Source organism: Macaca fascicularis, chromosome 2 (assembly GCF_037993035.2).
Source record: "Macaca fascicularis isolate 582-1 chromosome 2, T2T-MFA8v1.1".
In the NCBI taxonomy this organism is placed as follows: Eukaryota; Metazoa; Chordata; class Mammalia; order Primates; family Cercopithecidae; genus Macaca; species Macaca fascicularis.
Window position 1 is genome coordinate 146,309,281 of NC_088376.1, and position 15,580 is coordinate 146,324,860.

The 15,580-nt window shown below is 35.9% G+C and overlaps 1 long non-coding RNA gene across 2 annotated transcripts in view; it reads right to left on the reverse strand.

Moving 5' to 3' along the window:
* Positions 1–13,091, reverse strand: part of LOC123571798 (uncharacterized) — a 35,880-nt gene extending 22,789 nt beyond the window's left edge. Inside the window, exons 1-2 of one of the 2 annotated variants that reach the window (XR_006696036.2) lie at positions 13,040–13,091; positions 1,677–1,844 (exon numbers count right to left, since the gene is read on the reverse strand). This is a non-coding gene — a long non-coding RNA (uncharacterized lncRNA). Of the gene's footprint in view, positions 1–845; positions 1,845–13,039 lie in introns of those variants that run through there. The other variant, XR_012431376.1, reaches the window with a different exon arrangement.
* Positions 13,092–15,580: the final 2,489 nt, after the last annotated feature.

A 15,580-nucleotide genomic window follows, 5' to 3' on the forward strand; every position in this document is an offset into this window, starting at 1 on the left:
CGTTGCATGATCGTTTGGAGTTTGATGGCCTGAAGGCAAGAAAAGACACACTGGGTTATTAGAAAACGTTAAAATGAAACAAGGGGAGGGGTGAAGAGAGTTGAAAAATCCTGACACCTTTTACTGGTTTTCACAGAGAGAGGGAGGCCAAAAATCCGACTGGTAAAAAACTTTAACCTTTTGTCAACGTATTGAGTTTCTGGGTTCCCTTACCCTAAGCCCAATCCTAAAGCCAACCATTTTAAGCTTTGGGAAATTAACTCTTTTCAGTTTAGAGGATGCATCTGAGGGGAGTGTCCCATAGTATGAGGACATAATTACCTATTTGTGAAGAGAAGACAGAGAAGGAGAGAGGGAAAAAAGAAGGCATTTTTTTCAAAGGAGTCCCAGGGCTTCAGGATGCATTTGAATGGGGTACAGACTGAAGATGAATGGCTACCCATCTAGAAAGAGGAGAAGAGGCATCTCTGATTCCCTTCTCCTTCTAGCAGATACCCGGAGTACCTGAGGGAGAGAAGGAAGATCATCTGTTTCCCTCTTCTGTCTTTGCATCCCCAAGTCCTGGTGACCCTGGCAAGTGCCACCATGGGTGTTAAAATGGCTTTCACCCATGTTAACAGGGCAGGTAGGGAGGTGGGAATTATTCACTCTCACCCACGTACACCCTGTCTACTCTGCTGTCAGTAGCCTTGAATTACCTAGACCTCATTTATGCCCATGGATACTAGCATGGCCTTTATCCATGAAATGAGAAGCTTGGCTTAATTGGCAGGAATCAGCCATACTCACCTGTGCTGTGTCTTTTAACGTTCATCATCATCTGCCTCTGGATCCTTCAGATCCAGTTTTCTTTCCTAGGGCTTTGACTGGAAGCTTGGAATTGAGTTTGGTACAAAAATATATCTCAGGGAGTGGGGTTGTATGGACTCCTTATCATAGCTAAATGCTAAGGCAAAACTGTGGAACTGAGTCCTCCTCCAACAAGGGAGAGAAAAGGATGTCTTGTGACACATTAAGATAACTGGAAGCTATAGTTATGCTTGCTAGGATTTAGGTGCATGGTGCTTGGCTTTTGTTAGCTCCCTTGGTCTTACTTTTCCAAAAGGAATCCTCCAAGTGATGGACATCCTATGCATTCCTATCATCTGGCAGGATTTGCAGGATAATTACTCAGAACTAGAATATTGATCCAGATTTTCACATTACCCATCCCTCCTTTTCTTTCTGAGCTGTAGCGAGAGATTGCTCGTTGATTCACAGGAACAAGCAGGGTTAGTATAAAAATGTAGACAAAAACTTAAAAACAACTATTGAGTTTAGAAGTTAATGAAAAAGTTATGGTAAGTTTTGAAACATAATTTCAATCTCTCCAGTCCTCATTTTTATTAAAAAAATCATGATAAGCCTGAATTGTTTGCAAAATAGACTTTATTCTTATACTTGGCCTGATTATTTGCAGAAAATGCAGCCGGAATAACTATTTCTACATAGGCCTTTTGGATTGCCTTTGATGGAACTTTGTTCCATAAGGAATCACAGATAAAATCTTTTAAAGCTGAGCCCAGCCATGGGTTTTTATCCTCAAATACTTGTGAGTTGGGTGATCCTCTCCTCTTAACATCCCAAGATGAACTTGGAGCTCCTAGGTCTGTTAGAAAGTGCCATTCTGTACTTACCACAGGTCAGGAACCCTATACAAGGACTGCATAGGCAAGGGTATGAGGCCAATCTGTTTTTCCCCAAGGGCCTTTTATTGGCTCTGCAATTTGAGCTTGACTCCTTAAAGGTAAGCATATCTTTCCAGTCAAGGCCTTGGTGAAATAACCAGTTTCTCCAATTGTGTCCTGTTGCAAAAGAAAAATGGATTCTTACTGTGCTGATGCAAAGAACTATATTGTCATAAGTTAAGAATACACACAGATAGTTTCCAAATTCTAGAGGAAACAGGCAGAGAGAAATAAACATGCTCCAAATTTGGTTCATAGGAGTATACCTTACTCAGTTATTAAAGGCTGTAAATAGTTTAAAATATGTTTCCATGACTCTGAAAACAAAACAAGGACCAGCAATATTCCAAGCAAAAGTTAAAAAGATTATTTCGATTTTTGAGTTCAATACATTGAGTTCTTGTTTTGCTCAATATTCATGAACGTATCAGCTCTTCTTGAGTCCTGTACATTTTTCCTTTATTTTAATGTTACAATCTCCAAAGTTATCAGAAACCTGTATTTGAGAACACCTGTCAATATTCTGTAGCTTATTATAAACTGTCCTTTAAAAAGGACTAAAACAAGGAAAAAAATGTCTGTGAATAGCAAAATGTCCAGGGTAGCTACAGTTAGAAAGTGTTTGGTTTGGTTATCTCTGTGGTTTTCAATAACTTAACATAACAACCTAAACTATGATTGATAGCATATTCTTAGACATCAGAATTTTTTAAATGCTATACAATTTGGGAACACATATTTGTATTATTCACCAAAATATAACCTAAAGAGGATGGAACACCATTTTGGCAATCCCATGTACCTAAACATGTCAACTAATCCTGTTTACCTCTCTTTTCTAGACACTCCAGGGGCTCTTCTGGAGCCTCTGAAAATCCAGGTGTCAAGAAAGACAATTTTGAAACTGAAGTTTGATTTGGGGAAGCCTGTTACATATGTTAGAGGATTAAAACACTTGATGTTATGAAATAGAATTCCACAGTGCCATAAATTATTTATTTTGCCAAATGATGACTCAGAATTTTAAAGAAGCAAGAAGCAAAAATATGTACTCATTAGGAGAGAAGACAGCTTTTCAAACAATTTGTCTCCTGTCTTCTCTTCCTTTGACTTGGCAGTCTATTCTTAAGGCAAATGAAAATCTTTCACTATCCTTTACTATTACATAAAAATCTTGTATAAAGGAGAGAAATCCAAAATTTCACCCTTAACATTAGTCTACTATTGTCAAACCCAATTGTTAAATGAAACCTTATAGACAATTCTACCTAATCTCAACCAATTTGACCATGAAGTAAGATTCTTATAAACCTTTTATAACCCTTTACAAATTTTGCTACAGAGCAGATTAGTGCCTTAAGAAAACCTTGTTGTGCTTTTATTTCAATGCTCAATTTACAAAAAACTATGTAATAACCTTTTGAATTCCACTCAGTGTTCACATACAGAATTTCTTTTTTGAAGATTAATTTTTAGAAACCTTTCACCACTTGTTTGAACCTTCAGCTTTATCTTATCTAATTTAAAACAATCATTTAACCTTAGGCAAATATTTACATTTCCATGCCTTCTTATAACCTTTTACTAAAAAACACATTTTACTGTTCTCACAGACCTCGCATGTAAATCTATTTCCAGTAGTTTCAATTACGTGTTATGATAGTAACTTCTAGCAATTTTTAACTTTAATGTAAAACCTGGTAAGTTGTTTTCATTGAGTGCTAAATGCAGCCAAGGTTTGACTCCTTCCAGCATAATTAAGAGCATAATTAGTTTTATATGGTCCCCAGGCCTTATCGACTGTGGAACAGGCAAGTTAAATAGTTCTCAAAAATTAAAAGGCAGAATACAACCTTAAAACACTTGCCAAACCTTGCATCTGACCTGCATAATTTAGTCCACCTATTTACATTTTGATGGTATCTGCATTTCACCAATAATTTTTAAGGCTGTTTTTGTATCTCAAAGATTAAAGTCATGTGAACTGAAGGGTACCACAACTTTTATCTTCCTTTTAAAATATATTTGATCTAAGTGCTTGTCTTCCTTTAGGCCAAATTAATTAGAGTTCTTTTTACAAACATCATACACACAACACATATATAACTACACAAACAGACAGGTAAACCCAGTCCCTAGGTGGAGGCCTTTAAGAGACAGGGCTAGGAAAACATGCAGATATTAAATGAGAAAGGACTCATTCCCTAAGGCAAAATTGCTAAACGAAGCCTTCCCACAGGGTCACAGGCCACATCACCAGGAGGTAAAACAAGACAGAGGCCTTCAGTGAAGTCTGCTACAAACCATACACATATGCAAAGCACATAAGATTGGCTACAGCTTAAGACCAGTCTCATAAATCCTTTTTCACAATTAAAATTAAAGCCATTCCCTAATCCAGCTTTATACAGATTCACATCTAGGTTTTCTTATAGAAGATAATTTTAGCTTTTGCATTTAGTTCTTTATTTTCAGTTAATACATGTGAATGGTATGAGGCAGAGCATCCAACTTCATTATTTTTCATGTGGATATTCAGTTGTTTTAGCACTATTTTTCAAAAGACTATTCTTTCCTCTATTGAATTATCTTTCTACTCTTGTAAAAAAAAGTAATTGAACAAAAAAGTATGAATTGATTTCTGGACTCTCAATTTTATCCCATTGATATCTCAATTTTATCATAAGGATATGTCTATCCTTATGTCAATGTCTCACAGTCTTGGTTATTTACTTTTATACTAAGTTTTAAAATTGCAAGGTGTGAGCCATCCAACTTGGTTTGTCTTTTTAAAGATTATGCTGGCTATTCTGGATCCCTTGCATTTCCATGCGAATTTTAGAACAGTTTGTTCATATTAGCAAAAAAACAAATGTGATTTTCACAGGAATATTTATTTTTATAAGGGATTTTAATTATATATTTCTTCTTTTATTCCTGGTTTTTGTGACTTCACACTCCTCCCTCTTTTACTTGTTCAGTCTCAGTGGGTCCAATCTTTTGGTTTCCCTGGACCACATTGGAAGAAGAATTGTCTTGGGCCACACATAAAATACATTAACACTAATGAGCTGATGAGCTTCAAAAAAAATGACACACACAAAAATATCTCATAGTGTTTTAAGAAAGTTTACCAATTTGTGTTGGGTCATATCAAAGCCATCCTAGGCCATATGTGACCTGCGGGCCATGGGTTGGACAAGCTTGGTCTAAATAAATGTTTATCAAATCTGTTGATTTACCAAAAAATTGGGTTTTATTAATTTATTATTTCTCTACTCTCTCTTTTTAAAAACTTTCTACTTGTTTTTGGTATAGTTTGTTCTTTTCTAATCTTTTAATGTGGAAGATCAGGTTACTGATTTGAGATCTCATTTTCATGAGATAGGCTCATACGCCTATAAATTTCTTTCTAAGCATTTCTTTTGGCACATTCCATATGCTTGATATGTTTCATTTTCATTTTTATTCAGTTCAAAGTACTTTCTAATTTATCTTATGATTTCACCCATTGGCTACATTGGAAAGTGTTTAATGTACACACATTTATGAGTTATCAAAATTTTTTCCTGTTAGTGATTTCAGATTTTATTTCATTGTCGTCAGCAAACATACTTTGTATGATTACAAAGTATGTTTCATTGTATTAAGATTTGTATTATGGCCTAATATACACTTTATTCTGAAAATGATTTCATGTGCACTTGAGAAAAATGTGTATTATTCGTTTGTCAGAATGTTTTATATGTATTTGTTAAGTTTCATTGGTCTATAGTGCTGTCCAAGTATTCTATTTCCTTGATAATTTTCCCTCTTATTTGTTTTGCCATTATCTAAAGTAAGGTGTTGAGTCTTCAACTGTTAATGTTCACTGTCTCTTTTTTCCTTTAATTCTGTCAGCTTTGCTTCCTTTATTTGGGGACTCTAATTTTAAGTGCACACATGTTTATAGTTGTGATGTCTTCATAATGGATTATCCTGTTTATTATTATAAAAAGTCCTTCTTTGTTGCTAAGTTAATTTCAACTTAGATCTATTTGGTTTGATGCTAGTATAGGTGCTCCATTTCTCTTTTAGTTACCATTTATATGGCACATCTCTTTTCACTCTTGAACTTTTAACTTATATGTGTCTTTGAACCTAAAGTGTGTCTCTTGCAGATAAAATATAGTTGTATTATGTTACTAAAAAATTCATTCTATCAATCTCTGCTTTTTTATTGAAATGCTTAATCCATTCATAGATAATGCAATTACTGATAAGGTCAGATTTACATCTCACATTTTGCTATTTGTTTTCTGTATGCCTTTTGTCTTTTCTTCCCTCTGTTCCTACACTATTGCCTTCTTTTGTGTTAAGTAGATATTTTCTAGCATGCCATTTTACTGCCCTTGCCATTTCTTTTAGATATTTAGTTACTTTTTCTTAGTGATTGCCATGGGCATTATAATTAACATCTCAGCTTATAACAATCTAGTTTGTATTAACAACCAACTTAAATTCAATACTGCAAAAAAACTTTGATTCCACATAGGTCAGTTCCTTCCTTATTCCCTTATGCTCTTATTCTCATATAAAGTAAATCTTCATACATTGTATAACCATTAATGCAGTTTTATAATCAATGTTTTATGAAATGGCCTTTAAATTAGATAGAAGAGGGAAAATAAGTTACTTGCAAAAATACATTTATACATTTATATTTACCTAAGTGGTTACCTTTACTGGAGCTCTTATTTATGTGGATCTGAGATACTTTCTAGTGTCTTTTCATTTTATCCTGAAGACTTCCTTTAGTATGCTTGTAGAGTGAATATGCTAGCAACAAATTTTCTTTTATTTTTCTGAGAATATCTTAATTGCTTCCTTATTTTTGAAGGAATGTTTTGCTAGATATAGAATTATCAGGCCAGGCACGGTGGCTCATGCCTGTAATCCTAGCACTTTGGGTGGCTGAGGCAGGCGGATCATGAGGTCAGGAGAAGATCAAGATCATCCTGGCTAACACGGTGAAGCCCTGTCTCTACTAAAAATACAAAAAAAAAAAAAAAAAAAAGATTCCCTGGGCATGGTGGCGGGTGCCTGTAGTACCAGCTACTTGGGAGGCTGAGGCATGAGAATGGTGTGAACCCAGGAGGCAGAACTTGCAGTGAGTCGAGATTGCACCACTGCACTCCAGCCTGGGTGATAGAGTAAGATTCCAGGTCAAAAAAAAAAAAAAAAGAATTATCAATTCACAGTGACCCCGGCCCCCTTGTCCAGCACTTTGAGTATGTTATCCTACTGAGTTCTGTTCGTCATGGTTTCTGATATGAAATAAGTTGTTAATCTTAATGCAGATACTTGTATATGATGTCACTTCTCTCTTTGTCTTTGTTTGATTTTCATGTATGCAGATATGGATTTCCTTGAGTTTATCCTACTTGGATTTGTTGACTTCTTGGACGTGTAGGTAAAGGTTTTCTGTGTGTGTGTGTGTGTGTGTGTGTGTGTGTGTGTGTGTGTGTGTGTGTCAAATCTGGCAAGTTTTTAATCACTATTCTAAAAAATATTTTTCCCCTTTCTGTCTTTCTTCTCTTTCTTGAGCTCACATTATCCATATATTGGCATGTTTGAAAGTGTCCCATAGGTCTCAGAGGCTCTTGTCATTTTTGTTCTTTTTGATTTTCCTATTCCTCATCCTGAATAACTTCAGTTGACCTTTTCTCTTTGACCTGCTTAATAAAATCCGATGTTGAAATGCTCCGGCGAGTTTTTCATTTCCATTATCATACTTTTAGGTCTAGACTTTCTATTTGATTCTTTTTAAACGTAATTTCTATCTCTTATTAATATTCTGTATTTAGTGAGCCATTATTATCATAACCTTCTTTAGTTTTTTAAGACATAGCTTATTTTTTGTTCTTTTAACATTTTGAAACAGTTGACTTGAAGTCTTTTCTAGTAAGTATAACGTTTGGTCTTCCCCCAGGACCAGCTGCATTTTAGATGTGTCTTATTTCTTTGCATATCTAGTAATTTATTTTTTGAAAATTGAACATTTTAAGTAATGTAATATGGGAGCTCTGGAAATCAGATTCTTACGCTTTGCAAGATATTATTGCTGTTGCTGGCTGTTTGTTTAGTGACTTTTTAAAACTAATTCTATAAAGTCTGTATTCTCTGTTGTGTGTGGCCATGAAGTCTCTGCTCAGTTAGCTTAGTGGTCTGCTAATGTTTGGACCAACATTTCCTTAAATGCCTGAAACTAGTATATCTCTTGCTTTTTGCTGTGGAGTTTTGCGTGTGTGTGTGTGTGTGTGTGTGTGTGTGTGTGTGTGTGTGCATGCCTTCAGTACTCAATCAGGCAGTTTACAACTCTGCCTAAGACTTTACTTTCTATTTGCAGAGTCTCATGTCTTTCCAAGCTAAAATCTCAGGGCCTTCTCAGGTCTTTTCTGAGGTTGTACACAACTCTGGGCATGTGCAGAGCCCTGTACATATATGTAGCCATCTAGATCCTCAGGATTACATTGACATTTTAAAAAAAACCCTATGAACATCTCATTCCCCAGCTTTTCCTTTTAAATTATTTTAAGTAGCCTATTATTTTCCCTATATGTTATCTACTGCCTCAGGCAGCTGCAATATTAAACATTTGCTGCTAATTGTTTTTGAAAAACATACCCAAGGAAAACAGTGTTTGCATTTGATGTTTTCCAAGTCAGGCAAAGACAATCCTTGCAAGTGAGTTCTTCTAGGGAACCACCAGACAGGTCAAATAATGGCAATTTTGGGGGAGGATGCTTTGAAGCAGTTCAGTTCCAATTCTATTATGCCTTCTCTAGTGGCTGCCAGGGTGCTGATTTTAACATAACTGGGGGTTGTTGTTTTGCAAGGTTATCATGAATCTTGGGAAAGGGCTAAGAGTAGGACAAGTTGAAACATGACAAAGGTTGCTTCTGTCAAGATATTCAGCCATTTTCCTCAATAAATGTCCTTTAAATTGCTTTAAGACTTTAGTTAATGCATGTGGTTACAAAAGAAGTTAATTTTGCCAGAATTTTCATTACTTTTATAAAGGAGATTATTTTTGGAAGTTTTTACCCTGCCTTTCCTCTCACATGTCCCCTTTTACTTTTAGTCAATAAAAGCACTGCTTTATTTAGATTTAATGTAAATTCTACACTTCTCCAAATATCCATAGAAAAGCATTCTTTGCTTAGCAAGGGTTTGCAGCTCTTGATTTCTCTCTTGTTTGAAAAAGAAATAGATTAAGTTTTTGTGTTTCAAATTTGAGTGGATTGTGATTTCCATTAGCTGGTATTACTAAAACTGTCATACCACTACCACCACTAATTGTGTCATGATTATTGATTTCCTGCCAATTAAATGAACTTATTGATTGAGTATAGAGCCTGCATTCAACTTTCTCAAGCAACAAGATGGATTTTTTTTTTTCTGGTAAAATGTATCATTAGAGGTAGGAGGTCCAAATTATATTAATCTAATGATGATAATAATGATAATAATAAAGAAGTTCCACTTGTCTGTGAGCGGCCACTATGGAGAGTCAATACCTACAGAGACATTCTGACAAGTAGAACACATTCTTGTATCAAGAGCAAACCTAGATTAAGTTAGGGGTCAGTGAACATTAGGAAGGGTTGTGAAGCAGAAATCAAAGTATAATCTAAATCCCTGAACAGCTCTTAGAATTCAGCTTTAATGCAGTGCTGCCAAACTATTTAAATAGAACTGCATCATGTTACCATTTTTGTAAAATAAAAATGGTCAAATATTGGCAATTGTATATGGTTTAAATTCATATATTTAGACCAACCCTAAATCTAGAAAACATTCCTCAACAAATAAAAATAAACAGGGGTGGTATGGGTGAAGATTTTGATCAAATATTTTTGGCAAGTACTTGTAAATATAGTTTTCACATTAGCATATTAAAGTCCCTGAGAAATTATGAAATAAATAAATTAACCCATATATCCCAATGTTTTTTATTTTGGAACTACTTTTCCCCCACAAAAAACCTTAAGGACACTTTGGGAAATACTGCTTTATGGAATTCACATATGTCAACAAGAACAGTTGTAGATGACATAATGTCATTTAGGAATAATAGAGTGTTTACATATTGAAAAATGTAGCCTTGGGGTCTCCAGTTGTTTCAACACAGCATCTGCAGACGTATTTCCCAAGATAATCAGAGGAGCTATGCTTGGATTGTAAATGAGTTATCTTTATGAGCAAGATATCTTGAGAAACATAAAATCCACTCTCATAAATGTAAGATGACAGCCTGAGAGCAATAAATCCTCCCACTTTTCAGCTGAAATATCCTTTAATTATCATCCACACATATTCTCAAGTGACAAGAGCACATGAGTAGGTGTGACAGTTTTCTTTCCTCATATTTACTATATTTACTTCCTGAGTTACTGCCCGAGTTACTGATATTATTTGCATATGACCTGGTACAGTAAAATGTTAATCAAAAAGCACTGAACAAAATGGAAACCTTGAAAAACTGGAAAGTTTGTGCATAAAGCCCTTGGAAAAAGGGGAAGAAACTGAAATGTGATATTATTAGAAGAACAGCCACCACTTTGCAGAGAATGGACTAAGAGTTCCTCACTGTACCCCTGGGAGAAACAAGATTTTGTTTTAAACAGGGTTCTTTCATAATATTTGAACACATTAGTGAGCTATTGCTAGACTTGATTTTACTCATCTGTAAGATAAGGAGGAACATATTAAACTCTTCCAGGTGCTCCCACTGAACTTTCTCCTGGCCTCATACATTTTACTCTCTCTATTATAAGATTTATTTGTATGCTTATCCCTCTCTCTAGGGCTTAAGTTTTTAAAAAGTGATAACTAACTTTGATTCATCTTTGTTTTCCACTTAGCAATTCATGGTGGTTAAGGGTACAGTTCTGGAATTAGACTGCCTGAGATAGTTTTGATTCTATCCTACACTGGGTGTGTGACCCTGGGTTTATTGATTAACTTCTTACTTCAATTCCTTCATACATCATATTGGGATTATAATCATACCTACAATGTGATTGTTCAATCCATGCATGTACTTAAGACAGTGAGTGACACATGTTCAACTATCAATAAATGCTAACTCTTTCATACTTTTATTAGATACTCAGGCACTATTCATTGATTCAATAAATGAGTGGGTGATAATAACAGGCTGATATTCCTTCTTTATCATGTTTTTTTGTTTGTTTGTTTTAACTCTTTCAATTTCTCCCCTGCTCCTTCTGAATATCACAAATAATATTGTTTCATCCTAGCAGTCTCAAAAAGACATCTTGGGACATCAGCATATCTTCTTATACTCAAATTTGCTTTTACGTTTTTTATTTTATTTTCCACCCCTGGAGAATGGGACTTTTTTCACATTTTGCTATACATAAGATCTTTGCTGAAGAGTACAACTATGTACTTATAACCTTGAATTATATTTCTGCTAAATTTGGAGAAGGAATTTCTCTGAATAAATGAAGTTTATGTTTCCACTAATTATCTGTCTAGCATGCTATCTAGGAGACTCTCAACTTTCAGACCAAGAGCATTTAGGAGAGAAAGTGAGCTCTCTCAAGGTATTTCCTCTCACTGACTTCACCCTAGTCCAGCCTTCTGTAGATTTCCTGTGACATTTTAGCTTCTATAATTCTCCATTTTTATGGAAGGCTCACCATGGATTGGAGATATAACCCAAGGTTTGCTCTAGAACTGTGTTGTCAATATGGCAGCCACCAACCATATGTTGTTCATGAGCAACTGAAGCATGGCACATGCAAAATGACATGAAAGCCAAGTGCTGAGATACACACCAGTTTTTGAAGACTTTGTATACCCCCCAAAAGTAAAATTGTCATGAACAATTTTTTGAATTGACCACATGTTGAAATGATAATATTTTGAATATATTTGGTAAAATAAAATATATTATTAAAATTAATTTCAACTGTAGTTTACTTTTTTTATGTGCCCACTAAAAAATTTAAACCACATACGTGGTTCAAATTTGTGGTTCGTTTCAACTTTTTATTTGAGAGCAATGAAAATATGCTATAGTACATAATCTAGATCTAGAATAGTCTCTGGAACAAGTCCTGTCTTAAATTCTTTATATGTATTTATTCATTGAATAAAGAAGTTCAGTGAGGAATTATTATTGTTATTTGAGATTTAATAACACTGTGAAAATCTGGAAGTGAAAAAACTTTATCAAATGCAACTAGAACATTAAATTTTAGTTTTTTTCTGACTCTGAATTCAAGTTCTCTTTGTGGCACTAGACTACATTCTAGTGGCAAACTGACCCAATATTAAACACCAAAACCAGCCTGGCCAATATGATAAAACCCCATCTCTACTAAAAATACATAAATTAGCTGGGTATGGTGGTGGGTGCCTGTAGTCCCAGCTACTCAGGAGGCTGAGGCAGGAGAATCACTTGAACCCAGGAGGTGGAGGTTGCAGTAAGCCAAGATAGTACCACTGCACTCCAGCCTGGGTGACAGAGGGAGACTCCACTCCATCTGAAAAAAAAAAAAAAAAAAAAAAAAAAAAAAACCTTTATGCCAGGCTAGAATCTACAGAAGCAGATGCTGAGGTGGAGTTTGCGGTAGAGACATTTCTGAGATATCTACATCTGTGGAAGAAACAGAAAGAAATTGGGATTGAGCAGAGGAAAAAGTCAAACCATGATGTAGGCCTAACGAAGGAGGCCCAACCACCCTGCAGGAAACTCCAGTACAAGTATTGCCTGTCAGAGTAATCTCTCATTGGGCCAAATCAGCCAGGCCTTATACCCATGACTCACTCAGTTACTGGATGTGCACTGCTCTGGGAAGGACTTGAATTGGATAGGGTGGCTTTCTGCAGCTGAGACAGCACTGAAGGAGTCCACAGCTGGAAGCCATCTGCTGATTGCACTCCCTGCAGCTCTACATCCCATCAATCCTTGAAGGAGGATCTGGGTTGTGCATCCCTAAGTGGAAAGGTATTTTACAATTTTTTTCTTGTCATTTTTCTTCATTCCCTTTTTATTCTTCTGAATACTTCCAAGAGAAATGTCTTTTTTTCTCCCCACAGGAAAATAGTAGGCTTCAGGCTCTGGGACTTGGCTGGCAATGGAATCTAGCTATAATTTAATAATATTATTTATTTAATAGCATTTATTTTTCTACTTGTATTCTATTTATACAAATATGTATTTGTTTTCTGTGTATGATTATATAAAACTTCCTTTAAAAACACATATTTATTAAAAGAAGTAATTACAGCCATACCTCGGAGATATTGCAGGTCCAGTTCCAGAACAAACCAAGGCAGCAAATACTGCAATAAAGACAGATACAAATTTTTTTGGTTTCTCGGTGCATACAAAAGTTATGTTTACACTGTATTGTAGTTTATCAAATATGCAGTAGCATTGTCTAAAACTACATATATATTCAATGATCTTGAGGTGAAAAATGAAAGATCAACAACATACACATCAATTTAAAATACTTATTGTTAAAAAAAAGCTAATGATCATCTGAACCTTCAATGAGTCATAATCTTTTTGCTGGTGGAGGGTCTTGACTTTATGTTAATGGCTGGTGACTGATCAAAGTGGTGGTTGCTGATCAAGGTGGCTGTGGAAATTTCTTAAAATAAGACAATAACTTGCCTCATTGATTGACACTTCATTTAACAAAAGATTTCTGGGTAGCATGCAATGCTATTTGATAGTATTTTGCCCACAGTAGAACTTCTTTTCAAACTGGACTCAATCTTCTCAAACATTGCCACTGCCTTATTAGCTAGATTGATGCAATATTGTAAATCTTTTGTTGTCCTTTCAACAATGTTTACAGCATCTTCACCAGGAATAAATTCTATCTCAAAAACCACTTTCTTCATTGATCCATAAGAAGCAACTCCTTATTTTTTTCAAGTTTTTTCATGAGATTAAAACAATTCAGTTACATCTTCAGGCTCTGCTTTTAATTCTAGCTCTCTTGCTATTTTCACCACATCTGCAGTTACTCCCTCCACTGAAGCCATGAACTCCTCAAAGTCATCCATGAAGGTTGAAATTAACTTTTTCCAAACTCCTGTTCATGTCAATATTTTGACTTCCTCTCATGAATCACAAATGATCTTAATAACATTAAGAATGATAAATCCTTTCCAGAAGGTTTTCAATTTACTTTGTCCAAATCTATCAGAGGAATTACTATCCATGTAGCCTTATGAAATGTATTTCTTAAAAGATTAGACTTGGGGCTGGGCACTGTGGCTCACGCCTGTAATCCCAGCACTTTGGGAGGCCGAGGCAGGTGCATCACGAGGTCAGGAGATCGAGACCATCTTGGCTAACACGGTGAAACCCCGTCTCTAGTAAAAATACAAAAAAATTAGCCGGGCATGGTGGCGTGCAACTGTAGTCCCAGCTACTCGGGAGACTGAGGCAGGAGAATGGCATGAACCCAAGAGGCTGAGCTTGCAGTAAGCCGAGATCGTGCCACTGCACTCCAGCCTGGGTGATAGAGCAAGACTCCGTCTCAAAAAAACAAAACAAAACAAAAAAAGACTTGAGGTTCAAAATTACTCTTTATTCTATGGGCTGTCAAATAGTTACTGTGTTAAGCAGACATGAAAACAATATTTATCCCCTTGTACATCTCCACCCAAGCTCTTGGGTGACTAGGTTTATCAATAGGTTATCATTGCATTATCAACGAACAGCAGTATTTTGAAAGAAATCTCTTTTCCTAAGCAGTAGATTTCCACCAGAGGCTTGAAATATTTAGTATACCGTGTTATAAACAGAGGTGCTATCATCTAGGCTTTGTTGTTTCATTTCTAGAGCACAGGCAGAGTAGATTTAGCATAATTCTTGAGAGGCCTAGGATTTTCAGAATGTTAAATAAACTTGGTTTCAACTTAAAGTCACCAGCTGCATTGGCCCTAACAAGAGAGTCAGCCTGTCCTTTGAAGCTTTGAAGCCAGACATTGACTTCATATCTCTTGGGCTTTTTTTTTTTTTTTTTTTAATGGAGTTTTGCTCTTGTTGCCCAGGCTGAAGTACAATGGTGCGACCTCAGCTCACTGCAACCTCCATCTCCTGGGTTCAAGCGATTTTCCTGCCTCAGTCTCCTGAGTAGCTGGGATTACAGGTGCCTGATACCACGCACAGCTAATTTTTTTGTATTTTTAATAGAAATGGGATTTTACCATGTTGACCAGGCTGGTCTGGAACTCCTGACCTCAGATGATCTGCCCACCTTGGCCTCCAAAGTCCTGGGATTACAGGTGTGAGCCACTGCACCCAGCTGGCTTCCTATCTCTTTAGCTGTGAAAGTCCTAAATGATATCTTCTAATATGAGGCTTCATTGACATTGAAAATCCGTTGTTAAGTGTAGCCACCTTTGTCAATGATCTTAGCTACATCTTCTGGATAATGTGCTGCAGTTTCTCCATCAGCTCTTCTTGCTTCACCTTGGACTTTTATGTTATAGAGATGCCTTCTTTCCGTAAACCTCCTGAGCCAACCTCTGCTAGCTTGCAACTTTTCTTCTGCAGCTTCCTCACGTCTCTCAGCCCTCATAGAATTAAAGAGTTAGGACATTGCTCTGAATTAGGCTTTGGCTTAAGGATATGTTATGATTGGCTGGTCTTTTACCCAGACCAATAAAACTTTCTCCATATCAGCAATAAGGCTATTTCACATTCTTATCATTCATATGTTCAGTGTAATAGCACTTTTAATCTCCTTCAAGAACTTTTGCTTTGCAGTTGCAACTTGTCTAACTGTTTAGCATAAGAAGCCTAGCTTATG